At 37.9% G+C, this 14,240-nt stretch overlaps 1 protein-coding gene across 1 annotated transcript in view; it reads left to right on the top strand.

Moving 5' to 3' along the window:
* LOC127534434 (tumor necrosis factor receptor superfamily member 14-like) overlaps positions 1 to 13,242 on the top strand; it is a 162,335-nt gene extending 149,093 nt beyond the window's left edge. The window contains exon 6 of the transcript XR_007942611.1: positions 13,175 to 13,242. The gene's annotated coding sequence lies outside the window, so the exon portion shown is untranslated. The remainder of the gene's footprint in view (positions 1 to 13,174) is intronic.
* Positions 13,243 to 14,240: the final 998 nt, after the last annotated feature.

Below are 14,240 nucleotides of genomic sequence, written 5' to 3'. Positions count from 1 at the left end.
AACGTTTGATTTGAAGTTCCAGCCTCTTCCAACTTTGTTCCAAGTATTGCTTTAAAATGGTTTATTGTACTTTTATTTACTCTTTGACCAGGCACATTGCTCACAGCCTATCTCCTGGCCCTTGGAGGCAGCTTGGTGTGAATGATGTTCAGGTGAGACATTACTACATTGCATTTGCTAACATTTGCTATTTCCTTGCCATTCTTTTATTAAAACACTGCAAAGATGCTCCACCAACTGTGGCGTGTTTGTTTTGATGGTAAGAACTACTCAGTATGTTATATCGATGACATCTATAAAATGTTTTTTCTGCATTTAAAACACACTCTTTGTATTGGAAAAACTGTATCCTGACAGAATGTGCATGATATTATATTAACCAGTATCTCTGTACATTGTAATGGGGGCCAGTTGTGATTTCAGTGAGGTTTTGTGCAAATTGTGACACGTTATGCTTGACTGTAGCGATGAAGGTATTATTTTTGGAAACATATTTTAATCTTCTTCACAGGAAAACATGCTGCAGATTAGAAGATGGTGGTGTCTTGTTCTCCTGCAGAACTTCCCCATGCTGTAAGCGCCCTCAGTATCACACTTTTAAACCAGATTCTTTTAAATCACGTTTTACTGTATTCACTGTCATCTGACCTGCATGAATGTTTTCATTGTGAATGTTTGTTGTCATTAAATCACCAAGATCTGAAGAAGAGACATTGCAGCAAAGAAAAATGCAACGAGAGCAGAAAAACTACAGGTGAGAGGTCATGTGATAAGTATATAGTGAAACTATTGCTCAAAGACTGATCCCCACCACTTATTTCAGGATGTGGCTGAAGTCCCCCTGAAAATGTTTAGGCTTTCAGAATCTGCCACTGAAGCATCAGGTATTGTTCCAGCCAGCATTGTCTCACACATATCCATCAAGGTTGTTGAGGTTCCATGTCACAGAGCAGTCATTATTTCTCTGTGTACTTAAAATCAACCACTTAAATCTTGCGTTTTCACTGTGCCTGTATACACCACAATCTGTTTCCTTTCTAGATGAGGCTGAGAACAGGACTGGGAACAGGAAACGGGGTATATTGCCTGAGATGGGTAGTCTCATTTCAGTGTTTTCTGCAATCTCCGAGCCTTTACTTAAATAACTGTTTTCTTTATTTTTGTTTAGGAGAATCCTTTGGTCAGGGATGCAATGGCGGCAGCCCGGTAGTGTGGGACCAGAACTTTCAAGGGAAAAATTTCCCTTCCCCAAGTTGTTACCATGGCCAAGGAGCAACGCGTGAGGGCAGTGGAACTCCTGTGTGTCTGTGATGGCCAGGAAGAAGAGGAGACCGCTGATCTCAGAGAACCGTTCCTTTTTCTTTTTAGTCTGCAGGAAGACTATGAGACATTCTGTCAAGAAATCATTGACAGGAGAAACATGAAGGTGTTTTGTGCTTTTGACAGAAAAGAATAAAGTTGTGTTCAACGGTGCTGAAGCTTAATTCATTACATCTGACCCCTACAAATGTACATGGTTTGTGAGTTGTACAGACTCTGATATATTATGTCTGGCATAATCATATACAGAAAGTCTCTATACAGAGATCAGAGATTATGTTTTTGTTTCAGTTATGTAGAATGAAGGCCAAGCTAAGAGCCCTCTTTGATTTGAGGAAAGACATGTAGCATTGACTGTCAGTTCAGTCTTATATCCTTGAGTGGATTAGTGACACTTTAAGAAAGTCGTTAGTGCAAAGTTTAAGAAATCTGTGTTATCAGCCAGGAATAACCATGCATGGTCAGGTATCAATGGCAGAGACATTGCTGCTGTCTCTGATCTCCTTTAATGTAGCTGATATAATTCAGTGTACAAAAAAATCCAAATGTGTCTATGTATGCTATATATCACAAATTTCACTTCACTGTTTCAGTCCAGCTAGCCCTAGTTAGACAGGGTTTGAGTTAGGTGAAAGTTGAACCCAAGTAAAAAGTTGTGTCGGCTATAGTATTACAACTCCTGGCAAAAATGATGGAATCACCAGTCTGGGAGGACGCTCGTTCAGTTGTTTTAATTTGTAGTAAAAAAGCAGATCACAAACATGACAAAAAACTAAAGTCATTTTATTTTGCAACTTTCTGGCTGTAAGAAACACTAAAAGATATCAAGAGGAAAAGTTGTAGTAGCCAGTAACAATTACTTTTTTAGACCAAGCACAGGGATAAAATTATGGAATCAATTCTGAGGAAAAAAATGATGGAATCACCACATAAATTCTCATTCCCAAAACTAGCTCCCATATCAGATTAAATGTGCTCGTTAGTCTGCAGTTTAAAAGGAGTGATCACACCTTGGAGAGATGTTGCACCAAGTGGCTTGACATGAATCATGACTCCAACATGAGAGATGTCAGTTGAAACAAAGGGGAGGATTATCAGACTTTTCAAAGAGGGTCAATCATCACGAATTGTTGGAGATATCCCAGATTGGTTCTGCAAATGATCATCAAACTGACGTGGGATGAGAAAAATTGCAGTAGCAGCATCAAAACCAAGTTTATTTGGCCCAGCAGCAACAACCAAATCCACAGTCTGCATGAGCAACAAGCTGGTTTGGTTGGAAATCAGCAAACTGGTGTGCTGCAGCAACAACTTCCAGTCACTCTTGGTCTAAAAAAGTGATTGTTACTGACTACCACAATTTTTCCTCTTGATATCTTTTAGTGTTTCTTACAGCCAGAAAGTTGCAAATTAAAATGACTTTAGTTGTTTTGTCATGTTTGTTATCTGCTTTTTTTCTAAAAAAAAATTAAACTGAACGAAAGTCAACGTTTAACTCCGCCCACGTTGAGCCACGCCCCGATCTGCGGGCTGCAGTCAGGGGCTTCTCCCCAGATCTGAACTAATAATTGACTCTCTACTCTTCCTGCAGCGCCCCTCTAGTGACCTCCACCACTACATTTTCAGCACACATTACCGTGATAGCATTGCTTGTGTCGGCTATACACACTTCGTGATGTTCCTGTAAACATTCGCAGTCTTCAAGAACTACGACACACAACGAGCGACACATTTTACACCAATCACTGCCGTCTCAGGACAATATTGAACAATATTGCATTTATATTCCTTTCAGACCTCAAAACGGTGCAAGTGGATTTTATCATACCTGTAGGGCTACTGATGAATGCTTCTGAGACGAATAGGTCCTAAAAAGCACAGGAAACCTCAGTTCTGTATGGTCGGTAAAGACTTGTGGGAGGAGCTGTGGAGGGATTTGGGGATTTCCACACTTCAGTTCAGCACTTTGTCCTGTCTGAACGTGTCGTGTTGCTGTCATTAGTGATGGGAGATCGAGGCTTTGATGAAGCTTCAACACTTTATCCAATACCTGCTTCATTACTCGAGGCTTCACTGACACTCAGTGCTCGAGTAGGACATCTAGTGGTCAATAAAATGAAGTGCAATTGATTCATGTTTCTGATTGGTTCATGGATTGTTTTGGATTTGATTCGCCATGCACGTTCCTGTTTCACTACATTAGATGATTGTATCTGTTCTAGTGGCTACAATAATAATAATATTACCAGCAATAATAATGACAATAACTACTGAAGAGCCTGTTTCTTATCTGCCATGTCTGTCTGTAACCCTATATACTCTTCACTGATATTCTGTGTTATGAAACATTTAAGCGGTGCTGCTACATTCATGAGATGTACTCTATAAGTACAGACTGATGCAATTTTCACATGAGGCTGGTGCAAATACAGATTATATTATGGATTTTGGCAAAGTATGTCTTGGGTTAATTGGTAAAGAGGGTGTGCTTGTGTAACTGGATATGATTTTTTTTAACAATGTATTAACAGTTTTTGTATGCAGGTACATATATGCATTGCAGTATACCTTACAAGACTTACTCAGTTATGCAAATATTTTTAACCATAATGTGGTACTTGCACGTTAAACAGATCCTCATAAAATAAGGAAATGAAGAGAAAAAGATGGGGGGAAAAAATGAAATAAACATGTTCTCATACATGCAAATACATAAATACAGTAGTTTATACAGAACAGCAGGTAATCCTGTCATTCCTCTCATTCTGGCAGTTCCACGAGGTTTACATCACAACTGTTCATTCCACCTCATCACTTTCATCTGTTAAATTCATGGATTTCAAAAAAGCAATAAAGGTTCCCCACGCTTTCTCAAACAAATCCTGTCTCCCTTTTCGTATATGTGTCACTCTTTCTAGAGGAAAGGTTATTAACATCTGCCTCACCCAGTCTACTAATCTTGGTATGCAAGTTTTTTCCCAAAAAATGTTGTAATGTAATGTTTTTGAATGCAGGAGGCTTGAATCTATTATTATACGCTCACTCTTGGTGTACTTATGTCACCTTGGATAAAGTCCCAAAATAAAGTGAGCAGGGTTCATTGTAATATTTTTAGAAATAATATTCTCTATTGTTTAAGTCTTCCCCCAGAATTTTTTTAACCTTTGGGCAATCCCACATACAATGGTATAAAGTTCCGTTTGCCTCATTACATTTAACACATAAATCTGGGATGTTGCTGTTAATTTAATTTAAGTGGTGTAGTATATGTTCTCAACAACCATTTGTATTATAGCAATTTAAATCAGGTATTGATTGATTGAGTGTGGGCTTTGGTGCAAATCAGTTCCCAGTCCTCTGATGTTATGGCCATCTTTAGATCTTCTTTCCACTCTTTTCGTTTTTTTAACAGTCGCAGTTACCTTGATATCAGGCAGCAAATGGAAATTATGCCATACACAGGACCTTTTCCTGATTGGCTCCTGCTGCAGATCTATCTAGCTAGCTAGCTAGCTAGCTATACACTACTAACTGTCAAAGCAACGAACGGCAGCAACAAAACCAACCTACTCTGCGGAAAGTCAGTCAAATAAACGACACTCTGGGATCTCCTATCCCGGAACACACTCAATCCCGCCGAGTGATTCACAAAACAAACCGAACCAATCAGGTGATTCGAAGCAGTTGAGTGCTTCAAACGTCACTGACGTGATTCAAACGTCACGAGTCACATGACCAAATCAAGCGTCGGCACAGTGGCTCGATACGATTGCTTCATGAGCTACCGCGCATGTGTTGAAGCCTCGGGTATCAGAGGACCATCACTAGCTGTCATCATATTTTTATTATTTTAAATCGAATATAATGTTTACGATATACTCCAGTCCCCCACGACCCTAATGAGGATTAAGCGGTGTAGATAATGAATGGATATCATATTTCCGATGGTCCTTAAACTACTCACAGCGCCGTGACGGAAATGTTTTGTCTCATCGACGGTAAGAGTCCTGAATTTCTGTCTGAAACTACAATGTTATTTGTTAAAGTATCTATAATCAGTATATTGTATATTCCGTATGTTGTTATAATGTTGGTAGAACTTCTCGGTGTTTCCGTTTGTGCAGAAAACTGCAGCAGAATGTCGTTTTATTTACTTTACGTGTTCAGACTTCAGAGCTAATTTCCTGATTCACAGCAGCTGTTAACGTGTTTCTTTAGAATAACTAGAGAAAACAGCAGCATCTGACTGTTTTACTCTGGAACCTGCAGAGTGGAGCTGATTTTAATGCCGCAAAGAACCAAGAAAATAATCTTTAAATAGAAATAAACAGTGAATGACGGTAGACAAAGAAACCCCACCCTGATCTGAGACTCCAACTGTTTGGTTCCAGTTGAGATATCTGTTGTATTATTAAATACACACTATCCTGGTCTGATTAACCCCTTAAGTGTCAGATTAGTATAGAACCTAAAAAACTTAAGAATCAGTGAGAAACAGCTGCAAAACTGTGAGTGAAAACTGATCCAATACCTCTTGTGCTTGTTACGCCTATAAATATATTGTCACAATTGCATAAATATTTTATGTATCTTTCTTCCATAGCTTTTCCAGTCTATGGTTACAGCAGCAATACCATGTGTCTGCAGACCTGGAGGCTGCGGCCTGCTGAGTAATCACACCTAACGTCTCCTGTCTCCCAGGACACGTCTTGTGTCGACGCATAACTTGGCTGAGGCCTGTAACATGAAAACTGAACAACTTTATAAATCAGAGACATCAGAGAGAATTTATAAATATGATCAGTTTCTGTGTCTCCATCAGAAGAACAGACTGAGGTCTAAAGAGAGTCCAGGACTGTTTCCAATACCTCTTGTGTCACAGAAATGAAGCAGAACAATCCTGAGATTATTCTAGTGACAGCAGGGATTCAGTGAATGTATCACACTGGTAACCTTGAACACTGGCACCAGTTGTTTCAGAGTTTTATAAGCAATAGAAAGACTGTTAATGGTAGAAAACTGGTTTGTTCAGTTGAGGAGGAAGACTGGAAAGAAGTTCACATTCTGTTAAACTGTAATCAGATTAACTTCTCTTGTGACCTCTGATCCTTCAGAGTTGTAAAACCTGCCATCATAAGATCAGAAGTCTGAGCTGATAAAAACAGTTTGTGTCCAGAGATCAGTCTAATAATCACACGCTGCTCTGTGACCAGAAACATTCAGATTTATTCCTGAATCAGGCTCATCTGAACATCTATCAGTGTTAGAAAAGGAATTTTGAAAGGAAACAAACAGAAGAAGTTAAAATAAAGTGAACTTTGAGCAGCTCATCATGGTTTAATGAACTCTGTTATTTCTGACTAAAGAGAAGTAAACATTAAGCTGCTTCTAAACAGCTCTGCAGCTGCATGTTGACACTTTAAACTCTTTTCCTGCACAAATCTGGTGCTAAGCAGGTTAACAATGATTCTGTTCCCCACAGTAAACAGGTTTCACTGCTGGTTAGAACAGTTTTGATCTGGTTTCTTTCTGCTTCCAGATGTTTTCCTGCAGCTACAACTCAACAAATCCCAATTCTCAGTGAGGTGGTGTCTTCAGATCAAGAAAAACTACAACTTTCCTCCTGAAAAAATGATTTGGAGAAGAAAACTTTTGACACCTGCAACATTTTTGGTAAAACAACTTTGTATTTGACAATCAGTCATTTATTCATCAGGTTTCATCTGATCTCCAATGTTTCTGTACTCTTACTTCATTTTCTGACTTTTTCTTTCTGATTTTCCACATACATGAATAAAATCAGGAACTGAAGCTGCTGCTGTGTTCATCATGTGAGGTGGGAGGAGACAGTTTGGTGAAGGTGATGTTAGACTGAGGTCCAGAAATATCTCTGGCAGTGCAGTAAAGTAGGAGGACGTCTGACTTTAACCTGTTTGACCTTTGAGGTTCAGATAAGTTCAGTATATTGTGAACTTTGGGATCACTCCACCCTAACAGAGCCACGCTGACAACTGTCACACAAATGTGATCTTAACAACGTTCATATGACTGAATGAATCAGACTGTGTGTGACTTGTTGCTGGTGTTTCTATAAGTCATCATTAAATGTGGTCTGAATGTGGTTTTGGTTCATGCTATATACTTTAGAGTAAACTCCTATAAACATTCCAGAAATAGTTCATGAATCTCAACAGTATTATTGCAAACAAATGTACATATTGATTTATCCAGTTTCATTCTGTAACTCCTCCTATGAAGTATAACTTATGTGTGAGCAGTTGTTGCATGTTCAATACCTGCATAATTCAGCTGTAGTTAGAGATCATCATCACACGTCTTTATGGGTTTAACAGGACGACAGCAGTACAGATGTGTTGGAGAGACTCTATTTCTCACCTACAGATGCTATTTCGATACTTCAGGCAGTTTATGTTTGTTCTATATTCTAGAGGGCTCAGTATCGTTGCAACACCTCAAAAACCACACTGGGGAAGTGTCAGCTTGAACAAACTCTGCAATGTCCTATATATATACACACACACACACACACACACACACACACACACACACACACACACACACACACACATACACACGTGGACAAAATTGTTGGTACCCCTCAGTTAAAGAAGGAAAAACCCACAATTCTCACTGAAATCACTTGAAACTCACAAAGTAACAATAAATAAAAATTTATTGAAAATTAAATAATCAAAAACAGCCATTACTTTGAATTGTTGATTAACATAATTATTTAAAAAAACAAACTAATGAAACAGGCCTGGACAAAAATGATGGTACCTCTATAAAAGATTGAAAACTATTTGACCAGAGTGACATGATTAACTCAGGTGTGTCATTTAATTGACATCACAGGTGTTTCCAAACTCATAATCAGTCAGTCTGCCTATTTAAAGGGAGACAAGTAGTCACCCTGCTGTTTGGTGAAAAGGTGTGTACCACACTGAACATGGACAACAGAAAGCGAAGGAGAGAATTGTCCCAGGACATCCGAAAAAAAATTATAGACAAACATCTTAAAGGTAAAGGCTATAAGACCATCTCTAAACAGCTTGAAGTTCCTGTGACAACAGTGGCTCATATTATTCAGAAGTTCAAGACCCACGGGACAGTAGCCAACCTCCCTGGACGTGGCCGCAAGAGGAAAATTGACGACAAATTGAAGAGACGGATCGTTGGAATTGTATCCAAAGAGCCCAGAGCAACCTCCAAAGAAATTAAAGGTGAACTCCAAGGCCAAGGTACATCAGTGTCAGATCGCACCATTCGTCGTTGTTTGAGCCAAAGTGGACTTCATGGGAGACGACCAAGGAGGACACCACTGCTGAAAAAAACTCATAAAAAAGCGAGACTGGAATTTGCAAAAATGCATGTTGACAAGCCACAAAGCTTCTGGGAGAATGTCCTTTGGACAGATGAGACCAAACTGGAGCTTTTTGGTAAGGCACATCAACTCTATGTTCATAGACTCAAAAACCAAGCATACGAAGAAAAGAACACTGTCCCTACGGTGAAACATGGAGGAGGCTCAGTAATGTTTTGGGGCTGCTTTGCTGCATCTGGCACAGGGTGTCTTGAAAGTGTGCAAGGTACGATGAAATCTGAAGACTATCAAGGCATTCTGGAGAGAAATGTGCTGCCTAATGTCAGAAAGCTTGGTCTCAGTCGCAGGTCATGGGTCTTCCAACAGGACAACGATCCAAAACACACAGCCAAAAACACCCAAGAATGGCTGAGAGAAAAGCGTTGGACTATTCTAAAGTGGCCTTCTATGAGCCCAGATCTGAATCCCATTGAACATATGTGGAAGGAGCTGAAACATGCCATTTGGAGAAGACACCCATCAAACCTGAGACAGCTGGAGCTGTTTGCTCATGAGGAGTGGGCCAAAATACCTGTTGACAGCTGCAGAACGCTCATTGACAAATACAGAAATCGTTTAATTGCAGTGATTGCCTCAAAAGGTTGTGCAACAAAATATTAAGTTATGGGTACCATCATTTTTGTCCAGCCCTATTTCATTAGTTTGTTTTTTTTAAAATAATTATGTTAATCAACAATTCAAAAGTGATGGCTGATTTTGATTATTTAATTTTCAATACATTTTTATTTATTGTTACTTTTGTGAGTTTCAAGTGATTTCAGTGAGAATTGTGGGTTTTTCCTTCTTTAACTGAGGGGTACCAACAATTTTGTCCACGTGTGTGTGTGTATATATATATATATATATATATGTATAATCTTTCTTTTAGTACACATGATTTATACCTTTTTAAACAAACATGTATCTATAGTTTGGTAGACTTGTTACACTGTGCATTTGCTGCTGGTTTATGCACGACTTACAACTTTGCTGAATAGCAGAGTAGAGCTGGTGCCAGACAGAGCAATTATTAAACTTAAAACTCGTAAAATGGAAAAGAAACATTTATTTATTTTCTGACTTTTGGGTTCATCCACTTGATTGAGTTGTTTTGTCTCTAATCGTGACAATAAACAGCAGTTTCTCAATAAAACAAAAAGCTCCAATTAGTGCTACGAGAAGAGCAATACTTGTTGTTTAATCAGCTCTATTAGTGGATTAATGATGATGTCAAGCTGCTGTGATTGAACCAAGGAGGAGTTTTCAGGGTCCAGACAGCTGAATCCACCAAACTGACTAAGACAACATGTATTCTAAACATCATTTGATTTCCCCTCAGTAAATCCACTATGTTGGCCTCGCTGTGTGTCTGTGTTGACATAAAGGATAACACCAGTGTTTCCTAACTTGTCCTCTATTGGATCATGTTCTTGGGTGTAAATGGGGGTGGAAATAAATGAACAGATAAAAGCCACACAGTTACAATCCAGTCTGGGACATTTTTAAACATTACTGGCTCACTGAGTGATTGTTTCTGTCGTTATCCTGCCATGCTTTCATGTGCACTGATACCAGAACAACTTTCTGACATCATTACAGTCATTCTCTCTGCAAACATGATGGTCTCTGTATGGACAGAAGAGTTTCATGTGTTTGTAGCACAACTAACCACAGTTTCAGTGTCCCACCCTGGAAGTAGTCTGTGAAAGCTTTGCAAAGTCATTTTATTGTCCCAATTTTAAAAGAGGACAAACAATTAGTTGATATTTTTCATGTTTTAGGGGGTATCATGATGCACTTTCTGGACTCTGGATGAATCAACTCTTCTTCTGTGACACATTAGACACACATTTGACTGTAAAGGAAACCAAATCTGTAATGTTCTTATAATCACAATCTGAGCCTGTCGATGGCAAAAACAAGCATTTCAACTTTGACTCAAACATAATAACCCATGAGATTACATTGCAGCTGTTTGGCGGCTGTCGGAAAAAATGTTCTTTTTTAATACTTGACCAATCCCAAACATTTTTTCCTCTAATCATTTTACACTTGAGAAAGCAGAGAAATGATGCCAAAGTTAAAAAATACTAGATTTATCCTTTAAATGTCGTTTAAGTCAGGCGGATATGTTGATCTCGAGGTATTGTCGAGGGAAAATTTGGCCAAAATTAAAATTAATTCTCTCTCCTGCGTAAATCAGTTAAAGTGAAGAAAAATGGAAAAATATTGTAACAAGTTGGCATTTCTGTCTGATAACAGGTAACTTCTTGTACCATCATCACCTCACCTCAGGTCTTCTTCTCTGTCTCAATTTCACCTGAGGCTTCACTGACATAGAAAAACCTTTTCTTATCTCTACAGATCATCATGATGAAAGTCTTCACTGGTCACACTCTAACATGTCATCCAGCAGCATATCAGATAGGGAATGAATGCTGTCCAATGTGTCCTGCAGGTAAGATCCAACTGGATGTTTTGGTCATCACATGTGACGTCCTGTCCTAGAACATGCATCTGACAAATAAAAAAAAAAGATTAAATAAAAGTAAACTATTTTTTTTAATATTTATTTTGTGAACTTTGTATTGTAAAAAACACACATTAAAATAGTCAAATGACAGTTAACAAAACAGTAAATATATTAATTTAAATTAAGTGTAAAACCAATACATTTGTAGACATTTATATTATATATTTTGGGAAAAAAACACTTATTTTACAGTATTTTCCTTCAAATATTACAATCAAACATTTTCAAGAAATGTAATTAAAATCTGCAGTCAAACTTTTAATTTGACAGTTTTGACCTAAATTACCATTAAGCCTCTTTAAATAAGTGTCAGAGGCTCAAAACTGTCTTATTTTGAAAGACACAGAAAGTAAGCTGTTGAATTAAAAACACTTTATTTCAGTTTATTCAGATTGAATGTATAATATCAATAAATGCATTCAACATAATAAAAACAAAGTTTGTTTATTTTCAAAATATAATAACAGAGTTTAAATATGAAAGTACAGAAAATTATAAACTAATAAAATTTAGCTTAAAATGATGAGGAAAAGCTTTAAATTGATAGAATGAGCATTAACCTTTATAGCAAGAACTGCATTTAAGTTAATTAGAGCTTATTATTGTCATTTAATAGCTGTTCTAAGAGAGTTATTTTCTGTAAAATTAAGATTTTTTTACAGTGTAGTTTCATCTATTTGGGATAACAGTGTAGCAGGCAACATGAACTGTATGAGAGTTTAGTTAAAAGGAAGCAGGACTGTGTTAAACTAACTTGTTAGTTTTGTTTTCACCAGGAAGTCGAGTTAAAACTGATTGTACAGAGTTCAGAATGACATCATGTCTGCCCTGCCTCAAAGGAACCTTTGTGGATAAACCCACTGGGCAGAAAAATTGTTTTGACTGCACCAACTGTGATGAAGGTTTGTTGATTTTTTTTAGAGATGTTCTGGTGGAAACTTGGCTGGTTACGGCTTGTTCCTCTGTTATTGCTCTATAATAACTGAGGCAGCTGCTGAATATGATGTAACAAAGTCATCACAGAGACGCAGTTTGATGAAGTTTATTACACATGATTGACCCGAAATGACAGACTCTGTGCAGAAACAAAGTCATGAAAAGACTGTAGGATCAGATTCTTTAAGTATTTCTATGAAACAATGATGAGCTGCTGTGTTAGTTGCTGTAATGATAGACCAAACTCCCAAAAATCAAATGTCTACTTGTTGATATGTAAAGTTACTTGAAATCAAATCCAAATGATCTATTTTCTCAAGTTCTCTGTGCATCTTTCGATCTTCCCGACAGGTTTGGGTCTGAAGGTAAAGACATCATGTCAACAACATCAAATCAGTTTGTGAACCACTGAGGGATTCTACTGTATTGATCCAAGAGGGGAACACTGTGTAGCAGCACAGAAACACACAATCTGTCATCCAGGACAATCCATCAACCAAACAGGTTGGTATTTCTGGTAAAGTTTTAAATGAGAACAGCATAAAATTCAGGGGAGTCCTGACCTTATATATAGTTTCATTTAGTTTGTGATTTGAGTAAAGAAGCACCAGAATTAGACAAAAGGGAAGATAAATAATGATCTGATCTGACCAACAGCTGGTAAAACTACATCATCTACACATTTGATCTTTTCTTTCTCTTTTTGTGTTGAACCAGCCTCAACCATGTCTTCACATTCACCACAAAACACAGTTTTACCAAAGATTCTTTGTGGTTCTTGCAGCTAAAATAGACTTTATTAATGAATGTTTGCTGATTTGTCCTTTAATATTTCTTCTGCTGATTCCAGTCTGATCTTCTCCTCAGCAGAATGATTAACTGATTAAATCTGTTGGATTGTTGTTCTGTCTGCTCATCATTCATCATGTAACACTTTGAGTCCTTCATCATAATGTGATTCTGAAGTGGTTTCTACAGATCTATGATTTGGTTTTGTGCAGGAACAGCCTTCACAGACACTGTGTGCTCTGACTGCAGCGCTGGAACATTTTCAGATGGAACATTTACATCTGTCAGTCACATACTCAGTAAGTGAGCTTTACATCACACATGGAGGACCTCCTGACTTCTACACGCAGAGATCTGTTGTATCTGAACATTTTCCTGTAAAATGTCCTTCTGTCTTTACAGATGTGAATCCATAAACCTTAAGCTGAATAAAACCAGGAACTTCTTCTACTGATGCTAAATGTGGAGAAAAAAGTTCAAATGTTGCAGTACCTGTCACCATCCCCTGTGTTTTACTTTTTTTATTAATGTCTGCTGGATTAGTTTATTGGTTTTACTTCAGAAAGAAGAAAATGTCTTTCAGAGAAGGTGAGGATGACAGAACAATGAAAATGTTAACATGGTTTTGCTGGATGAGAATATTTTCTGCTAAGTGAAGACTATTAAGATGTTTTTTGTTGTTTTGTTTCATAGCAGAAAAAACACAAGTTCAGCCATTCTCTGTCAAGTAAGTTTATTTCTGTCTTGTGTGTTCACTGTTGACAACACTTAGTTTGTCAATGAAACTGAATTATGTCCTTAATTTTTTTCAGCCTTCGTTAGAAAATAGAACAGAATCACCAGAGGCAGTTCCTATGAGAATATCATCAGGTAGGGCAGCAGTTTGTTATTCACTGAAATATTTATGAGGTCAATGAAGTTTCTGCTTTAAATGAAAGTTTTTCTCTCCTCAGACTAAAACCACCTGCAGGACAATAAGTAGGACTCAGTGTCCTGCAGAGTAAATGTGCTTCAGAGTCCAGTTTTAATCCATCTGGATGCTGACACATCATCTTTGCAGTTTACTGAAGTAAAACAACAGTTTCCTGCTTCCTGCTGGATCTTTGTCTGACTGTACAGAAAACAAAGTCGCTCCGGAATGCAACAGATGGAAAATAAATTTAAAGACTCACTGACTCCATTGATCTTCTGCTCACAGTTGGAGCAACTTCAGACTGAAACTGGACTTTAAATGAGGACAAACTGCTGGAACAGAAGATAATGGGTCCTTTTCTGAAG

The sequence above is a fragment of the Acanthochromis polyacanthus genome, chromosome 6 (assembly GCF_021347895.1).
Source record: "Acanthochromis polyacanthus isolate Apoly-LR-REF ecotype Palm Island chromosome 6, KAUST_Apoly_ChrSc, whole genome shotgun sequence".
NCBI lineage: Eukaryota > Metazoa > Chordata > Actinopteri > Pomacentridae > Acanthochromis > Acanthochromis polyacanthus.
Note: the sequence above shows the minus strand (reverse complement) of the source record. Positions and strands in the feature narration are given on the sequence as shown.